Here is a 20031-nt window from a genome sequence, read left to right as displayed (position 1 = left end):
TATTTATATCAAATAATGTAACATTTAAATTTTAAAATTATAAGTAAAAATGTAGTACCTGTTCCAGGTTGTCTAAAGATCGTATCGTTTCAATCCAACTGGTCCCACTTGGAACCCCCACATTTGAAAGCCACCTCTTTATTTTTTTGTTTATCTCCTCCAGGACGGCATCACCTGTGAATGAAAATGAGGGACTATGATAATTAATCCATTTTCCATTCTCCGTGCTAAAACTCTCTATCCGTCATTTTACATTTTCATATCAGTTATCTTCAATAAAATAGCAGGTTAACTTTTACATAATCAAGGTCGAAAAAGGCAGAAAAGCTCACCGCCTTGGCAAGAGTCAACGTTTCCCGTAGTTGAAGTGCAAAAGGCAGGTTTTAACACTTCTTTTACTTCAAATGGCATTTGCGCCATGACCAAACGGTTGTAATGAACAATCTTTTGATAAATTGGATGGTTGCGTACGAAAAAAAGGGTCGAAAGTTTCTCCATAGCAAACAATACACCTGTGTAAAGAAGGGAAATTTTGATTGTAGTTTTCTGCTTATGAATATTACAAACCCGGGGGGGGGGGTACTATGGTTACAAACTGACGGGACCATCGCACCCTTAGCAGGACTAAAAAGTAGTAAAAATGTTGAAATATTGCGGTTTTTACGACCCTTATTGGGACTTTAAGAGGTCCCAAAAAAACACCCTTAATGGCGGCACATAACCGTACTCTTCACTTGCCCAAGTACCTCCCCCCGGAATTACGAAAGGCCGCACTATCTATCATTAAATCTTACTTCATTAGTCGCTTGAAGATATCGCGTGCAATGTGAAATTTGCAGAACAGTTGCTAGTGCTGGCTTTCACTGTAGCGGTCCTGTGGAAATGCAGTACCTTTAATCACGACTTTAAGTTTGAGTAAAACGTCAAAATAATCAAATAATACCTTCACAATAGTTTCTCCTGACTGACACACGATAGAACATAAGGGAAAACAAATAAGTCAAGATCATGTTAGCAAAATATTGCAAATTTGAACCCTGCGTCTTGAGCCAAGACCAAAAATCTCCAATAGTTGCTGACTTATTGGCACACATGTAAAGGCTCAGGATCTCATCTAATCCAGCGAAAAAAAGTAGTTCCATGTAATGCCAGGTCTTGTGATGGTCTGAGCAATTTTCCATCAACTGTTTTGCCTTGTCTGTTTTGAATCCAAGCTGAGTTACAAGTTCTTTCCCAAAAACCTGACAAATGGAACATTTCTTTAGAACAGGCTAATAAAAATTGTACTGTTGTTGAGGATATGCTAGAGCATCACAGCAGCATTTTTGCAGTCGAGGCAATTGGAACATTACTAGAATATTTTCTTTAGTGACTGAAACATGACTAATATGACTTTTAGCGAAAAACAATAAAGGATATAAGTTACATCACCTCCCAGTTTAAACGCATAAATGCTTTGCAAGAGTTCATCTCCATATGCAGTAGACCAGGCAAAGGAACAATCCAGTCAAACTCATATTTGAGTTGAGGAATGGTACTGCAGTCATGCGCCTGGATGAGACAATTTAAAGAAATTTTGTGAGTGTTATACATTTTTACGTTTCCAAGTTAATTTTGAACCGATAGAAAGTTATTGTAGCAATAGGTTTACCTGGAAGGTAACACTAACAGCAAAGCTAAATTTAAAGACAATATACAAAACACTCATCGCCTTTGCATTAAGTTTTGATATAATAGGGATTTTAATGAATGGAAAAGTCTTCATTTGTCACAGACTTAAATGTCGGCACAGGTTCCGTACCGTAAAATCGTCAAGGCCGTAAAAGCTTCCATTACACGAGGAGCATGAAATAACATTCTTGATCAGTTCGATCATGATTTGATATATGGTACCATCAACCTCAACGAACAACCATTCTCTATCACCGGTCCCGTAGAAAACAATGCCTATGAAAAAGAAAAAGACCTCGTGTAACGGAATCCATGGCAAGCGTCTAGTATTGTTTTGTGTCTGGTCGGGTTTAAATCTCTATTTGAAAAATCCACACTATTTTATGAAAAAAGACGACACAATGACAATGCAAATCTTAAAGGCTACTTTTACAAATGACTCTCACAATTACCTGCCCTATGGCCAAGATTGCGAAGCGAGTCTGCAATAGTGACGTATGAATTTGGGTTGTGCATGTCCGGTTCTCCAATAACCCTTTCCTTTTTCATTACATCCCCTTGTGGAACAGCCCTGAAACACTCCCCGAGTTGAGTTTTGCTTTGCGTCATTTTGATTTCAAATTTACGTTTAGCGAGATCACCATCTCGACATTCGTGGCAACGCGTGTAGTTGGCAGCACTTTTATACCCACATTTCTCATTTAAACAGTATTTGTAGTCCTGGCAGTTGGTTTTCTCTGTCACAAGTTCGTCAATATCTTCAACGCATTCCCGAACAACCTTCATGCGGTCAGAAATTATACCATTCCGAATGAATCGGAATTGGTTTTCTAACTCTGCATTCACAGGTATATCAGTTTCACTATTTAGATTTAGCCATTTACCAGGCTTCTTTGAAGCATCCCATTGCATCCTCTTGTCCCCTATCTTGACATGCGAGTACACTGTGATCACACTAGCTGGCATTTTGCTATTGAGTTTGAGCCTGTATGTTTTCCCCAACACTTGAGCATTGTCTAGAGACGACTTTCCGTCCCACCCAGGAAAAAGGAGCCTTTCATTTGTACTTGCGAACATCCAGTTTCTAATAAACTGTGGGCTCCCCCCGGGCGTCAAAAGGGCAGACATCCTAGCTGACATAACGCATCTGGACATTTGATGTTGTAAAAGGTTGACGATAAAGGATAGAGGCAGTATTAGACGGTTATTTCTGGAGTGGTAAATACACTCGATTATATAGGCTACCCGAAGGTTTCTCCTTTTGATACTCGTTGATGTGGAATACCCACAAAGTCCCTTCACAAGTTCTACAAGCCCTGGTGGTCGATTCCTCAGCCAGCATTCCGGTTTGTAATTAATTAAATCGTCGAAGGATAGCTTCTCCTTCTTTAAACAGTTTATATCTAAGTGAATGGCCTTGCCCATCCCCTTCAAATTGTTCGTCCAGTCCCCTTTCGATTCTCTCTTTGTACCATTCTGCAACCGAATTTTTCCAACACATTTATGACAGAAGTAGTTTGAAACGTTCTTATTATGGAGACCATGGATTTTGACAACGTCTTTAAGCCATGGGTCAAGACTCGCGACAGTCTTCAGGCTAAGGGCTGATTTACTGGCTGTATGAAACGTGCAGGCGCAATGACTTTTGAACTGACCAGAGTTACCTCGTTTCATTATACTAGTTATTTATTCTTACTGTGTGGAAAGGAAAAGCATACAATGCCCAAAAGGACTTAAAGATCCATCTGTTAAGCTACTTAAGCGTCTCGAAAATTATGCGCAGAAGTAAGCATCGACGGCAAATACATAATTTTGCGCAAAGATAAGAGGACGAAGTAAATTTTTCCAATGAAGAAGATTAATTCTTCCATAGAAATGCATATTGGAATTAAAATTGTTACAGAAACCAAAAGATCAAAGCGTACCGAACGCTAATGAATCCTTTACTCTTATTCAACACTCCTCCTGTCACCTACTCGTGTGTGCTTAATTGTAGGGAGGGGCTGGAATAAGCAGGAGAGGGTAGGGTACTCCACATAAAAATCAATAAAATGGGGGGGGTGATTTTGCAATTGTTTTGTTTTTCACATTAAGTACTATTGACCTGATGTTGCTAAAATATATAGGAAAAGGAAGGATTCTGGCCAATTTTGGCACTTCGTTGCATAAATGTCATAAAATGGGGACGGGTCATTATAAAGTGAAGTGGGTGATATTTTCTCCAACAATTGCAAAATGACCCCCTACAATTAGGGGGATTGCGACGTTTAGTAAACCTTTGTATAATGGAGTAATTTTCGCGAGCAAATATTTTAGCGAAACATATTTTTTTTTCACAACTGTTTTGATGACGAAAATTACGCGGGGGGCGTACGGGGTTTTGGAATTGTGGAAATCGACCCTCTTTTCTTCGGAATCTCGAAAATCGGGCAAACTTTCTTCGGTATTTCGGTATTATAAAGTTTTTATTCCCCCTTTTCGGAATTCATACATGGAAAATTAATTTGATGAAAAATAAGTCAAGAGGAGGAAAAATACCCACACAAACCCCTGTACACACGTCCACACAGAATTTCACCAATCTGCCTATTTTTGACCTACTTTCTTATATATTTTCTTATGGTTTTAGGCAACAATCATGATTTAACATTTTATGCGTGGCTCTTATTTTGGAAAAACTGGCAATACTCGCGCAATATAAACCTCGCGTAAATTATTCCATTTAAGACTATCAGACTCACCCAGGGGGGGTACTAGGGTTGCGAGCTGACGGGGGGGTGCCACCCGACTTTCGACCCTGGGACCCTTACCAGGACTAAAGACAAGGGGAAATTTTGTGAATTTTACGACCCTTACCGGGACAAATTTGACTAATTTTGACCAAATTTCGATTTTCTGGGTGTAAAAAGTTGAAATTTTCCCATTTTTCCTACCCTTAGTGGGACTGAAATTTAATTTTCTGATTTTTCCGACCCTTAGCGGGACTTTGGAAATCCAAAAAAGACACCCTTAAGGGCGGCACATGTCGTATCCTCCATTTGCCTAAGTACCCCCCCCCCCCGGCAGACTCTTAAATACACACTAAAATTGAGAAAGCAGTGATACAGGGCCACTAAGTTTTAAGTTTTTAAACATTGGTAATCGAGAAACATGATATCTCACTATGATAGGCTTACGTTGTCTAAATTACATGCGAAGAATAAAATTTCTCTGTCTAAACTTTCTAAAGTCCATTCCCAACATTTTTTTTCACGCAAAGCCAGTTGAACTTCCGTCACTCACAATTCACAATACTTGCTCTGTAAAATTTCATTTTGTTAATTACAACGACCACCCGAGTACATATATTTCTCTTTTTTCCCTTTTCGGACGTTTATGTACCAAGCATTTAATTACTCTATTCACGAGATGCATGCAACTTTAAATTACATCGCGCTCACATCATGCAACATGGCTAGTCGTAAAAGTGGTAACACAAAATTACTTTAATTAGTTTTAGCTTGAAATTTGTCTTTTTATTGCCTTGAGAAATCGAGTTGTATTCAAACACTCTCTATCTTGTTGTTGCGTTACATCCTGTACTGTACTGTTCGTTTTTTTTGTGCTGGCTACTTTTCCTAGTGTGACTAACTGCCTTACGCCACAACATATCGCCCTTTATAACGCCACGCCATAATAAGACAATGTATACAATATACCCCTCAGTTAACGGTAATTTCAGTAATTTTGGTAATCACGGTAATCACACCCTTACGCCACAACATATCGCCCTTTATAACGCCACGCCATAATAAGACAATGTATACAATATACCCCTCAGGCAATGGTAATTGCAGTAATTTCGGTAATCACGGTAATCACACCCTTACGCCACAACATATCGCCCTTTATAACGCCACACCATAATAAGACAATGTATACAATGTACCCCTCAGGCAATGGTAATTGCAGTAATTTCGGTAATCACGGTAATCACGCCCTTACGCCACAACATATCGCCCTTTATAGCGCCACACCATAATAAGACAATGTATACAATATACCCCTCAGGTAATGGTAATTGCAGTAATTTCGTTAATCACGGTAATCACACCCTTACGCCACAACATATCGCCCTTTATAACGCCACACCATAATAAGACAATGTATACAATATACCCTTCAGGTAATGGTAATTGCAGTAATTCCGGTAATCACGGTAATCACACCCTTACGCCACAACATATCGCCATTTATAACGCCACACCATAATAAGACAATGTATACAATGTACCCCTCAGGCAATGGTAATTGCAGTAATTTCGCTAATCACGGTAATCACGCCCTTACGCCACAACATATCGCCCTTTATAGCGCCACACCATAATAAGACAATGTATACAATATACCCCTCAGGTAATGGTAATTGCGGTAATTTTGGTAATCACGGTAATCACACCCTTACGCCATACAAAGGACCAAAGGCATATTCAATGATGTATCTATTGAAAGATCCAAGTATTAAAGAAATTTAAAGCCTGGAGGCTGTTTTAATAATTGTGTGATGAATTATTGAAAGTCTGCGACGCTTACTCCGCCCTCTGGATTATTTAGATTCACAAATTGTGCCATGGCTAGATGTCCAAGTGGATTCTTGTATCACTTCAGATCCACTTATATCTGACAAATGCAGTGAGGAAAATATACTAGGATGATCTATTACATTGAAAATATGGTTTTTGTTGCGAATACAGTGAAAACACAAATTTAATTTAAATTGACTAAATCAAAGTTGACGAGGACTTTGGCGCAAAATTTATAGATTGGCGCATCACGTGAAAGTGATAATTTGGAATTTCTGGACTATTTTGGTATTTCAAAGCCCTTTCTAAAGTATATAAAGTAGTACTTTATTTCATTTTAGTAAAACACAGAAAAAAATTATAAAACAATCGATTTATGTTGTGGCGTAAGGGTGTGATTACCGTGATTACCGAAATTACTGCAATTACCATTACTTTAGGGGTACATTGTATACATTGTCTTATTATGGTGTGGCGTTATAAAGGGCGATATGTTGTGGCTTAAGGGTGTGATTACCGTGATTACCGAAATTACTGCAATTACCATTGCCTGAGGGGTACATTGTATACATTGTCTTATTATGGTGTGGCGCTATAAAGGGCGATATGTTGTGGCGTAAGGGCGTGATTACTGTGATTACCGAAATTACTGCAATTACCATTGCCTGAGGGGTACATTGTATACATTGTCTTATTATGGTGTGGCGTTATAAAGGGCGATATGTTGTGGCGTAAGGGCGTGATTACCGTGATTACCGAAATTACTGCAATTACCATTACCTGAGGGGTACATTGTATACATTGTCTTATTATGGTGTGGCGTTATAAAGGGCGATATGTTGTGGCGTAAGGGTGTGATTACCGTGATTACCGAAATTACTGCAATTACCATTGCCTGAGGGGTACATTGTATACATTGTCTTATTATGGTGTGGCGTTATAAAGGGCGATATGTTGTGGCGTAAGGGCGTGATTACCGTGATTACCGAAATTACTGCAATTACCATTACCTGAGGGGTACATTGTATACATTGTCTTATTATGGTGTGGCGTTATAAAGGGCGATATGTTGTGGCGTAAGGGTGTGATTACCGTGATTACCGAAATTACTGCAATTACCATTGCCTGAGGGGTACATTGTATACATTGTCTTATTATGGTGTGGCGTTATAAAGGGCGATATGTTGTGGCGTAAGGGCGTGATTACCGTGATTACCGAAATTACTGCAATTACCATTACCTGAGGGGTACATTGTATACATTGTCTTATTATGGTGTGGCGTTATAAAGGGCGATATGTTGTGGCGTAAGGGTGTGATTACCGTGATTACCGAAATTACTGCAATTACCATTGCCTGAGGGGTACATTGTATACTCACTTTGTATTGTGTTATCATGGTAGAGGGTGATGTGTAAGTTTAGTATGATAGTATGACACGCATTCATAATAAAGTGAGGTTACGTTTGAAATAGTCATGGAAGTGTAGTATGAAATGTGTAAGTCGTCGCTTGTTACGCTTTGTATAGCACGAAGTAGATAGGGAAAGCCACATGTCATCATTTGTGACAAATGTAACATTACTTCAATACGTGTATTAGTGAAGTATTTTTCGAAGTGTTTTTCAGTCCACCATAGATTGCAGACTTCCCGAAAAAAGGAAGAAAACTGGGAACTTTATTTTTTCGTTAAAAGTTTCTTCAATCTTCGAAGGCAAAATTGACCCATGTAAAAAAAATTTCATCTATGCAGTTCTTTGAAATGAAGCAAAATATTTCCAAACCGGTTCAATTAAACTAGATACCGTGAGTGGTCCTAAATCTGACAGCCCTGCCTAAATCCGATGGGGTCTTTGAAAGATACAAACTAAAATGAAAACAAATCTCTCGCTGTGACGCAATGAAGATACCAAAGTGTCAACTATAACCAAACTGAGAGATTTGATACACTGAACCAATTGAACCAAATAACAGTAATTGCTTCTTAATACAAAACATAATTTTTTGTAACAAAATTGTTAACTTTTTAAACACTAGCAACAGATTCAGAATAATAGAGGTAATTATTTTTACAACTCACACTTTTTTGATCACATTAATTTACATATTATAGTAATCTTCTTAGATGTTTTGTTTCGAGAGTTCTTGCAATAGTTTATTGTTCAACTTGGAGAGGGAATGTTTGTAAACATAGAATTTTTTTTCATAGCTGTTATTTGGGGGGTCGGATTTAGGCAGGGCTGTCGGATTTAGGACCACTCACGGTATTCGGCACTATTACGTCACTTTCGTTTTCGACCCCGTTCATTTGCCAATGGTCGCAGGTGAAAAATACCCCGTTCTTTTGCCAGGATAAAAATAAAAATAAATAAAAATAAACACCATAACTCCAAATTTGAGTCTAAGAGAACAAAACTAAAATAAATACAATCAACGGAAACCCGTCCACTAAAAGGCGGCAACCGTACAACTGATGATCCAAGATGATATGCCAACCATGAAAACAACCATTCAAACAAGATGAAAATGCAATAGCATGCGACGCCTGTGATCAGTGGTTCCACCAAATATGTGTTTCCATGGACATTGAAACATTCATAAGACACACAAACGACGTAGACATTCCTTGGCACTGTAGTGATTGTACCAACCTTCTTGAGAACGAGAACAGAGAGTCTGATACCGATGTTGCTATCCAACCTGACAATAATGAAAAGAATAAGAAGAAAGTCTATAAACTCAGAATTCTAATATGTAACTTTCAAAGTATCTGGAGCAAACGTAACTCTTTAGAAAAGTTCTTCAAGGACCAGCAAGGACCAGCAAGGACCACCAAATCAACGGTGTAATTGGATCCGAATCTCATCTTAAAGAACGTATACCCAAAACTCTGAATTCTTACCACCACATTACCTAGCAGAACGTAGAGATAGGGAAGACGGAAAAGGAGGAGTCATAATCATCTACAGAGATTGGATGAAAGTTGACCAAATACCCAACAAAGTACCTGAAATTATAACTGTTAAAATACAAACACATCAAAAACCTGTCATAGTCTCAGCATGTTACCGTTCAATGTATAACTCTAAAGAACAAAACAAACAATTAGCAGAAGAAATAACAGACATCTGTAAGAAATACAAAAATCATCATCTTTGGATAGTAGGTGACTTCAACCTGCCAGATATAGATTGGAACACCAACTTGAATTGAATATATTTTCGCTGCAACACAGCAGGATAACCCCTTACAAAAAAAAAATAGATTTCTCTAATACAATGGGGAACCTAGAAGAAACTGAAAAATTATTACAGAACTAAAGAAAAAAAAAATGAATAAACAATTATCATAATATTAATAGTGACACAAAATAATGAATATAAGAAATATTTTTACTTTTATTTTATGAAAATTTCTTTCAGTAGTTTTATTTATAAAGTTCTTCCTGTTACACAACCCACCCCCTCCCACCCTGGGAAAACACACTAAGTTCATGCACACACAATACACGCACACACACACACACAAAGATTATTCGTCTTCAGCTTTGTATTTGTCTAAATAGAATTTTGTAGCTAAAGATTTTAGTTCATCAGTATCAAGGTTGTGAAAATCAGTGTCAGGATGATTTATTAGTAACTCATTCCATTGTTTTGACGAAAGACGAGAGAAAGAGTTAAGTCCAAAATTTGTGGTTTTGACCGTTGAAAGTTTTAGTAGTTTAATAGCTTTGCCCCTGGTGCCAGTTTTGTGATCAATTTCATCAAAATTAAGTGTTGATAGGACATCAGATGGAAGATTACCCTGGAGGTATTTTTGAATAAATAAGATATTCATTACTTTCACCTGATCAAAGATTTTGAGTAATTTAAGCTCAGCAAACAGGGGAGTGGCAGAAGTTCTTGGTTCACTAAAGGTCATGAGTCTTAGTGCAGTGTTTTGAAGAGTAAGAATTCTATGTGTGACCGTATTGTCACACAGTCCCCAGAGTTGACTAGCATAGCGAACATGAGAAGCAAAAATTGCATGGTAAATGTTTTGAAGGATGTGAATTGGAAAATAGTGACGAAGTTTGGATATTGCCCCATTTGCCCTTCTCAATGTAGCAGCAACGAAAGAAGTATGAACCTTCCAGTTGAGATGATTGTCAAGGTGAACACCCAAATACTTCACACTCTTACTTGGTGATAGAATTTTCCCGCAAAGCTTAAATTCTTGGAATACAGTCCATCTGTCTCCAAGGGGAACGAAAAATAACAAACTCAGTTTTGCTAGCATTCAAAGAAATTTTGTTGGCATTAAGCCAGCTGACTAAAACTCTGAGATCAGCATTAACCCTCCCACAAAGACTCCATACAGTTTTTGAAAAATTTAGTAAATGAGTATCATCAGCAAAATGATAGGTTTCAGAGGTTCTTATACAGCGGTGAAGATCGTTTATATACAACAAGAACAGCAGAGGACCCAAGACTGAACCCTGAGGAACTCCATGATTAATAGATTTTAAAAGGGAATTTGAGCCTGCAAGAGAAACATACTGGGAGCGGTTAGTGAGGTAAGATCGGAACCAGTCATTAACAATGCCTCTGACTCCGTAGTGATCGAGTTTTTCAAGTAAAATTTCGTGATCAACTGTGTCGAAAGCCTTTTGTAGATCGACAAATACACCACAGGCAAACCCACCATTGTCAAGATAGTTTCAGATACGTTCGACGATATTAATGAGTGTATGCTCAGTAGAGTGAGCCTTACGAAAACCAAATTGTCGAGAGTAGATTGATTATGGTTTTCAAGAAAATCAGAGAGACGTGAATACATCACTTTGTCAAAAAAATTTTCAATGTTAGATAAAAGTGAAATTGGCCTATAATTAGAGACTTCAAGGGGAGAACCTTTGTGTTTGAAGACAGGCCAGGGGGGTATCGAGTCAGTGTACTGGCCCATGCTGGTGGGGTGGTGTATTTTTTAGATTAAATTGAGTTAGTACAGTGTACTAAAAGGGTGGTCCTCTGAGAAAAATACAATGAAAAAGTTAGTACACTGTACTAAAAAGGGTGGTGTTCTGAATTGATACACACTGAGAAGTTAGTACATTGTACTAATTTCAGTGGTAAAAACACACAAACCCAGTGAATTCCCATGTATATTTGGCCTAATTTGCCAGGTCCAAGCTGGTCCGAGACCTTCAAGTCAAGGCTGGTTAAGCTATACAAATTGGTACACTGATTTTCTCCCAATGTTTCCTGTTCACTTGATTGGATTTGTTTCAGAGTCGCAGCATGCGCAAGTGGAGACCGGCCTTAATTCCAATCTTGTTTACGTTTTCTTTAAGGCCCTAACTACATCATGGCAACAACAAGAATTTGAATGTGTAAACGTTCGAATCGAAGCTTTCAAGTTTTATAAAAAAAAATCCGCTCTATTGTTTTATGTTTTTTAGTAACCTTGTTGGATTGATATTAATTGAAAAAAAATCTGTATATAAGTGAAATCACCGGGGGGAGGGGGTGAAAACGACCGTACATTCGGCCAAAAATCAGGTCTCTAAAATCAGTCCCTTACAGTGCAGGAAAAATTTGGCTGAAGATCGACCCTTATAGTGTAATTTTTTGAAATTTCTCAAATTTTACCTCAAAATTTGGTATTTTATAAAATTTTACACCCTTACAGTGCACTTTTTCCCACTTGCTCACAAATCAACCCTAAAGTGCACTTTCCTAAGTCCAAAAAACCTACCCTTAAGGGCTGCACGTCCGGTAGGTCACTTACATGGAGTGCCCCCCCCCCCCCCCGCCGCAGAAAGCACCTTTTTATATATTTTGTATAATATTACATTTGATAAAAGATTTTCCATTTCAGTTTGTGTACAGTGTTATAAGTCTTTTATTTTTATTTTTCAAAAAAGAAAAACTGCTACAGCTTGCCAGACAACCAGAAATCAAGTCACAAGAAGGGAAATAACTCAAAGTTGGTTTTGAGTGTTTTGACATGCTAATTTCACTGTATTTGATTTACTTTGCTTTGTCTGTTTCATTGTTTCAGTGTTTGTAGTATATAAGGATTCAAGTATTTTAATATTCAAATCTTTCCTTTTATATAATTTGGTGCTTTTCCTAGCAAAATGCTTCAAAACCTTTGTATATGGTGGCAATTAAACTTATCTGGCTAAGAAGAAATTAGAACAGTGCACTATAAGGGGTGGTTTCTAAACTTATCTGATCGAAAAAACAGCTAGTACAGTGTACTAAAAGGGTAGTATCAAAAATCCGGTCATGGAGAAGTCAGTACAGTGTACTGAAAGGGTGGTAATAAAAATCTAGTTGTGGAAAAACGTCAGTACAGTGTACTAAAAGGGTGGTATCAAAGCCCCGATCGTGAAAAGAAGTTAGTACAGTGTACTAAAAGGGTGGTGTCAAAGCCCCGACCGTGAAAAAAAGTTAGTACGGTGTACTAAAAAGGGTGGTGGTCTAATTTTTTGGAAAAAAATCGAAAAATCAAGTTAGTACCCTATGGTCCAGTACACTGACTTGGTACCCCCCCCCCTGGACAGGCACAACTTTAGATATTTTGAGAGTAGAGGGAAAAATACCACTGAGAAAGGAGTAGTTTATCAGCGCCGATATTGGCACAGAAATATCAAGTCTTAAAAGTTTAAGGATTTTTAAAGGAATACTATGAGGACCACTTGCTTTATTTATTGAGAAAGAGCCAATCACCTTCGCAATTTCTTGATAAGTGGTTGGTGCTAAGAGGATGGAATGCAGATTTGGATCTTTCATGAAACTGCTGAAGTGATTGTAAGAAGGCGGCATTTTTTCACGAATAGAATCAGCTATAAATATAGTAGTGAAAAAATCATTGAAGGAATTGGCTACTTTCTCAGGATCTGATGTCAAAGAGTCACCTGTGATGATTGAAATGGGTGATTCTGAGTTAGCCCTTGTTGAGATTATATCACGAACACCAGACCAGACTTTTCTAGAGTTTTTAGAATGGAAATCAAAATATTTGATGTAGTGGTTTTTTTTACTACGCCTAGTCAAAGTGACTATCATATTTCGATATCTACGATATAATTCATAGAGTCGATCTTTGGACTCCTTAGTTTTAGCCTTAGCCTGTTTTGTTTGGTAGTGGTCACGTTTTTTGATTGACTTCAAAATTTCTGGCGTTATCCATGGTTTTGTTTTTGATCTAACTTGACGTTTGGTAAGTTTGACTGTGGGTAGATGTCTCTCTACAAGTACTTTCATTTTGTCATTAAAAATATTGAAACAGGAGTCTGGATTATGACCAAATCTCAAAAAAAGGGGTGTCCCAATCAACTTCAAGAAAATCCAGAATAAATTCTTCTCGGCAACAGTATCACTTCCAATCAGTATTCGAAAGAACTAAACGAACAATACCTTGAAGTCTTTGAAACTTCAGGTCTTCATCAAATGGTCAATTTTACAACACGCAAGAAAGCAATACTTGACCTACCTTATGCTCACAAACCGACCAGGCTTTGTCTCAAATTGTTCACCAGTCCCAGGTTTTAGTGACCACGATACTGCCGTACTTTTAGACATGATATGCCACCCTCAGAGACATAAACCGATCCAACGCAAAGTGATGTGCTGGAACAGAACTGATATTACAGCACTCCGTAACGACGTTAGAGATAAATGCAGAATCCTTTGTAATACAACATCTGACGAAACCCCAGTAAATGAAATTTGGAACGGTATAAAAAATATGGTTAAAGTATGTCAAGAGCGCTATGTTCCAACAACCACAACAAAAAAACGCTTTGATCAACCCTGGTTCAATCAAATATGCAAAAGAGCTAACCGACAGAAAATCAGACGGTATAGAGTTTACAAGCGAACAAGAAAAGATGAAGACTGGGTGAAATTTCAACTAGCAGCAAAACACTATAGAAAGATCTGTAACACCACAAAAAACAATTTCATTAAAGAGACAGTAACAGGAAATAAAAAGAAACTTTTTAAATACATCAAATCTAAACGAAATGATATTGCAGGAGTTGCGCCACTCATTGACAAAAATGGACAAACCCACTCAGATGATGGTGAAATCGCCCAACTTCTCAATCAACATTATTGTAGTGTTTTCTCCAAGGACAATGGTATAACTCCAACAATCAACGGTCCCAAAGGTTCAGACATTGCCAATATTAACTTTACAAGAAATGGAATTGAAAAACTATTGAAAAACATTGATTCCGGTAAAGCATGCGGACCTGACAATATACCTGCTCGATTTCTTAAAGAATGTGCTGAAGAGATCACAGATGCATATGTTAAACTATTCACCGCCTCACTTAAACAAGGGAAAGTACCGGAAGACTGGAAAAAATGCATTGTCACTCCAATTCACAAAGGAGGAAACAAACCCAGATCAACTGCTGAAAACTATCGACCAGTCAGCCTCACTTCTATTTCCTGCAAGATCATGGAGCACATCCTATTCAGCCATATCATGACCCATCTCGAGAAAGACGGTACACTTAGTGATGCTCAACACGGTTTTCGCAAACAACGCTCATGCGAAACACAATTACTAGCAACGGTTGATAAATTTACTAAAGCCCTTAACAACAGTGAACAGATTGACTCAGTCCTTCTAGACTTTAGCAAGGCTTTCGATAAAGTTAACCACAGAAAGCTACTCATTAAATTACATCACTACGGCATTCGAAATGAAATATTATCGTGGATCACTGACTTTCTATCCAACAGAACCCAATGTGTTGTTGTCCGAGGATCTATGTCCCCACAATCAAAAGTTGAATCAGGAGTACCACAGGGATCTGTATTGGGCCCATTACTCTTTCTCATATATATTAACGATATGCCACTCACAATCGAATCCACACTTGCTTTATTTGCTGACGACTCACTCCTATACCGTATCATTCGTAGCCTATACGACACCACTATTCTCCAAAACGACCTTGACAAGTTACAAAAATGGGAAGACGATTGGTCCATGGAATTCCATCCCAAGAAATGTAAAGTTTTGCGAATAACAAATAAAGTAAAACCTACTGTCTGTGATTACTTCATTCACAATGAGAAACTAGAAACAGTCAGCAAAGCCAAATACTTAGGGGTAACCATCAACAAAAAGTTAAATTGGAAAGACCACGTTAACACGATTGTCTCTAAAGCTACCAATGTGAGACTTTTCCTGCAACGCAACCTTTAATCATGTCTTAAAGAGACCAAACTCGAATGCTACAAAATATTCATCCGCCCAATTCTCGAATATGCTAGCCCTGTCTGGTGCCCTCATAACAACACAACGTTATCTAGCAAGATCGAAATGGTCCAGCGCAAAGCTTGTAGATGGATTGAGAACAAATGGGCATACCATTACAGCCCAACAGCAATGGCTAAACAATTGAATCTCGATTCTCTTGAAATGCGAAGAGACTTATCTTGTTTGAAAATGTTATTTGATTGCGTAAATGGCTTTAAATACATGGAGAAGTCTTTACTACCAACAAGACAAAGGACTTCTAATGTAACATAACTTGATCCATGCAAAACTTAAAGTTTATGAAAACTCACTCTTTCCTTTCACTATCAAACTATGGAATAGCTTGGACAAAGGAATTTAGTCGCGCGGCTGAGGTCGAAAAACGTTTCATTTCGTGATACATCTTTTAGATTCAAAAAAAAAATAACGGAAACTCGCGAATTAGTATGTGTAGATTACAAAATCAAAAAGTTTCCACGATATTATCGTGCAAGTAACAAGTAATTGGCAATTTTTTGCGTTTCCAGGCAAAATTGCAAGGCCTGGAAATTCATGATTCTTGGGGGGTCTTCAAATTAATCACATGATAGAGCTCTTCAAACTGAGCAAAAAAGTGTATTACACCAAAGTCCCAACTTCTCTAGATCAAAAGTTATGGGCTTATTTGTGGTAAAAAACTGATGGAAAACAGGGAATTTCCCCACAATCTGCATTAATTTATGCAAAATTAAACACCTTTTTTACCATTTAATTTGAAGACCCCCCAAAAATCATGAATTTCCAGGCCTTGCAATTTTGCCTGGAAACGCAAAAAATTGCCATTTACTCGTTACTTGCACGATAATATCGTGGAAACTTTTTGATTTTCGAATCTACATATACTAATTCGAGAGTTTCCATCGAAAAAAGTGGAACCTAAGAGGTGTATCACGAAAATCATTTTCTAGCCACTTTTTTCGACCTCAGCCGCGCGACTAATTGTAAATTTAAAAGAAAGGGATGAATTTAGAAACTCTTTGACTATTAACCCTTTGAGTGCCAGGGTCCTTTTTTCTAAGTTTTTTTTAAAAAATCGCTAGTTCAAACTTTAAGGGCTTATATCTCCTGATCTAGAAGGAATTAGAAGCTCGTATATAGCTCGTTGGATAGCTTAGAGTCTCTTCTTTCTTTTGGGCGCCTTCGGCGCCGCCCGATTTAGGAAGGGCGTGGTGGGCGGTGTCCAAGGGGGGGGGGTAGGTTAGGGAATTAAAGCAGTCAGGCCCGCTGCGCGGACCTGACTGAACTGATGAAAAGGTGCCCAGTGGTAAAATTTCAAATCAATTCACTAGAAGACAGAATAAAGTAAAACAGGGCCAAATTTGGAGGTTCTTGGATCACTCGTTGACCAAAAATAGTCAAAAAACGGTCAGAATCTCAAAAAAGTGAATTTTTGTCAATTTTTTGCATTTTTTTGACTTTTTTGCTTAAAATTTCGCTGGAAAGACTCACTTTTGAATTTTTTTTTGCTTGACCATAAAGGACAATCTAATTCCTACGAGTTCGACCAAAAATAACGATTTCTAACTCAAACTGGGCATTACAGGAGGGCTTCGCCCTCCTATATAGCCCATGTCGTATATATACGACATCGGCACTTAAAGGGTTAAACAAAGTGCGCGGACCTGACTGAACTGATGAAAAGGTGCCCAGTGGTAAAATTTCAAATCAATTCACTAGAAGACAGAATAAAGTAAAACAGGGCCAAATTTGGAGGTTCTTGGATCACTCGTTGACCAAAAATAGTCAAAAAACGGTCAGAATCTCAAAAAAGTGAATTTTTGTCAATTTTTTGCATTTTTTGACTTTTTTGCTTAAAATTTCGCTGGAAAGACTCACTTTTGAATTTTTTTTTGCTTGACCATAAAGGACAATCTAATTCCTACGAGTTCGACCAAAAATAACGATTTCTAACTCAAACTGGGCATTACAGGAGGGCTTCGCCCTCCTATATAGCCCATGTCGTATATATACGACATCGGCACTTAAAGGGTTAAACAAAGTGCGCGGACCTGACTGAACTGATGAAAAGGTGCCCAGTGGTAAAATTTCAAATCAATTCACTAGAAGACAGAATAAAGTAAAACAGGGCCAAATTTGGAGGTTCTTGGATCACTCGTTGACCAAAAATAGTCAAAAAACGGTCAGAATCTCAAAAAAGTGAATTTTTGTCAATTTTTTGCATTTTTTTGACTTTTTTGCTTAAAATTTCGCTGGAAAGACTCACTTTTGAATTTTTTTTGCTTGACCATAAAGGACAATCTAATTCCTACGAGTTCGACCAAAAATAACGATTTAACTCAAACTGGGCATTACAGGAGGGCTTCGCCCTCCTATATAGCCCATGTCGTATATATACGACATCGGCACTAAAGGGTTAAACAAAGTGCGCGGACCTGACTGAACTGATGAAAAGGTGCCCAGTGGTAAAATTTCAAATCAATTCACTAGAAGACAGAATAAAGTAAAACAGGGCCAAATTTGGAGGTTCTTGGATCACTCGTTGACCAAAAATAGTCAAAAAACGGTCAGAATCTCAAAAAAGTGAATTTTTGTCAATTTTTTGCATTTTTTTGACTTTTTTGCTTAAAATTTCGCTGGAAAGACTCACTTTTGAATTTTTTTTTGCTTGACCATAAAGGACAATCTAATTCCTACGAGTTCGACCAAAAATAACGATTTCTAACTCAAACTGGGCATTACAGGAGGGCTTCGCCCTCCTATATAGCCCATGTCGTATATATACGACATCGGCACTTAAAGGGTTAAGTAAGTATTATAATCATATATACACTTTTCAATTACTAAGACAAAACACTTAAGCTTCTGTCTAATTTCCTAATTTCCAGTCATGTCTATAATCTACCTCGCGACAAACTTTTGCAAATTTTTGCCTTCGTTAAATTCCTAACTACTGTTAGTTTTTCTGGGAATACTATTTTTAACTTACTATTTAAACTTATTTATCAATTATTTATTATTTACTATTTTAATATTTTAACCATTATGTACATTTTAAATAAACTTAATTTGATAGACTTAAATTTTTTATTTTCCTAAAAAATTTTTGTTAAATATTTGCGAAAGTAATTCTAATGAATTTATGCAAATAAATATATAGAAATTTTATCAGCTGAAATTTATAGAAAGGTTGAAACTGTTTTTCTTTGCATAGTGGTCATCAGTCAGGACATCTTTGGTCTTTTTTAACATTAGTTCGGATAGAATAAAAACATACCTGATCAACACAACCAAACCTTCTGTCTTGCGTTTACTCTTTCCTTCCCAACAACTTTCGTTTTTGTTTATGTAGGTTTAAGAATCCACAAGTAATGAACCTCTTATAGCTTTATCTGAATAAATCTGGTTGAAAACCTTCTGTCAGGTTTCATTCCGTACGTTTTTTAACCACGTGGTGAACTGGTTTCCCCGATTTCCCAATAATTAAAAATTGAAACTTTCCCGTGGGCTCGATTGGGCGTACCATCATTGCGAAATATTTTTCGTGAAAATCTACCGTATTCTCTAACGGTAATATAATCTAGATAGGAAACAAATATTAAATTAAATTTGATTCTTTTTTTGTTCGCATTTCCAAATTTCAAGATAAAAATAACTATCTACGAATTATTTTCTTTAACGGGCATTGAATTGACATTGACATATTTAATGATGTCATAATCAATGCCGTGCATATTTTGTCAGCGCCGTGCATATTTTGTCAACATCCTTTTCATTGGATAAATACCACTAAAATATACAAGATAAGTAAACATAAATTTATCGCCCGCGAGCACGGCTTAGCTAAGCGCACCTCTCTTATTCATTATCTAAGAATTGAAGTGGGCAAAGATTACCGCGCGGGCTGATTACGGACAAAGGTTTTTTGAAGATATTTTCAGTTATAATCCAAGGTAGAATAAACTAAACATAGAAAGGGGGTATTTTTTTATGCTCTATACGATGATCGGTATTTTTTTTGAATTCTATGTTTAGATTTTTCTACCCAGCGCCGGTGCTATGTCCGCGCGCCCTGTTGCTAAGACCTTTGCTTGAAATCGAAAGCGAAATCAAGATTATTTAGCGCACACTGCCGTTTGCGTAATATCGATAAAGTGAAATGAGGTCCTGACTGGTGGTCAGAGAGGAATAATCCCTTTTCAATCAGTGATTCAAGCTTTCATATTATTCCTTTCTTTAAGGAAGGGTCTCAGAGTTAGACGAGGGATGTCAATATTAGACTAACTTACGGTAAAGTTTGAGTCGTAAAAAGTTTGAGTAAAAAAATTAATCAAACTCCAGATTTTTTAAAAAATTTGTGAGTGTTCGATAAAGTTCGATCCAGTTTGATCAATGGCAGTATAGACTAAAACTCATATATCAAGGTTACAGGATTTCGAGTGTGCAGTATAGACTAAAACTCATGTCATATATATCAACATTACACAGTCAGTCAAGAACAAGTGCAAATTATGATACCTTCGGCAATCTCTACTAC

General features: G+C 37.4%; 1 protein-coding gene and 1 long non-coding RNA gene across 2 annotated transcripts in view; one reads left to right on the top strand and one right to left on the bottom strand.

The window, feature by feature from the left end:
• The window catches only part of LOC136803226 (protein SDA1 homolog), a 29021-nt gene that overhangs the window by 5282 nt on the left and 3708 nt on the right, over positions 1 to 20031 (top strand).
• LOC136803230 (uncharacterized) lies at positions 73 to 1237 on the bottom strand. The gene is made up of 3 exons (XR_010846112.1): positions 944 to 1237; positions 333 to 512; positions 73 to 174 (listed from the first exon to the last, which is right to left on the bottom strand). It is a non-coding gene; the product is annotated as an uncharacterized lncRNA (long non-coding RNA).

The sequence above is a fragment of the Clytia hemisphaerica genome, unplaced genomic scaffold, assembly GCF_902728285.1.
Source record: "Clytia hemisphaerica strain Z4C2 unplaced genomic scaffold, Clytia hemisphaerica genome assembly, whole genome shotgun sequence".
In the NCBI taxonomy this organism is placed as follows: domain Eukaryota; kingdom Metazoa; phylum Cnidaria; class Hydrozoa; order Leptothecata; family Clytiidae; genus Clytia; species Clytia hemisphaerica.
This window is presented reverse-complemented; position numbering and strand designations above follow the sequence as displayed.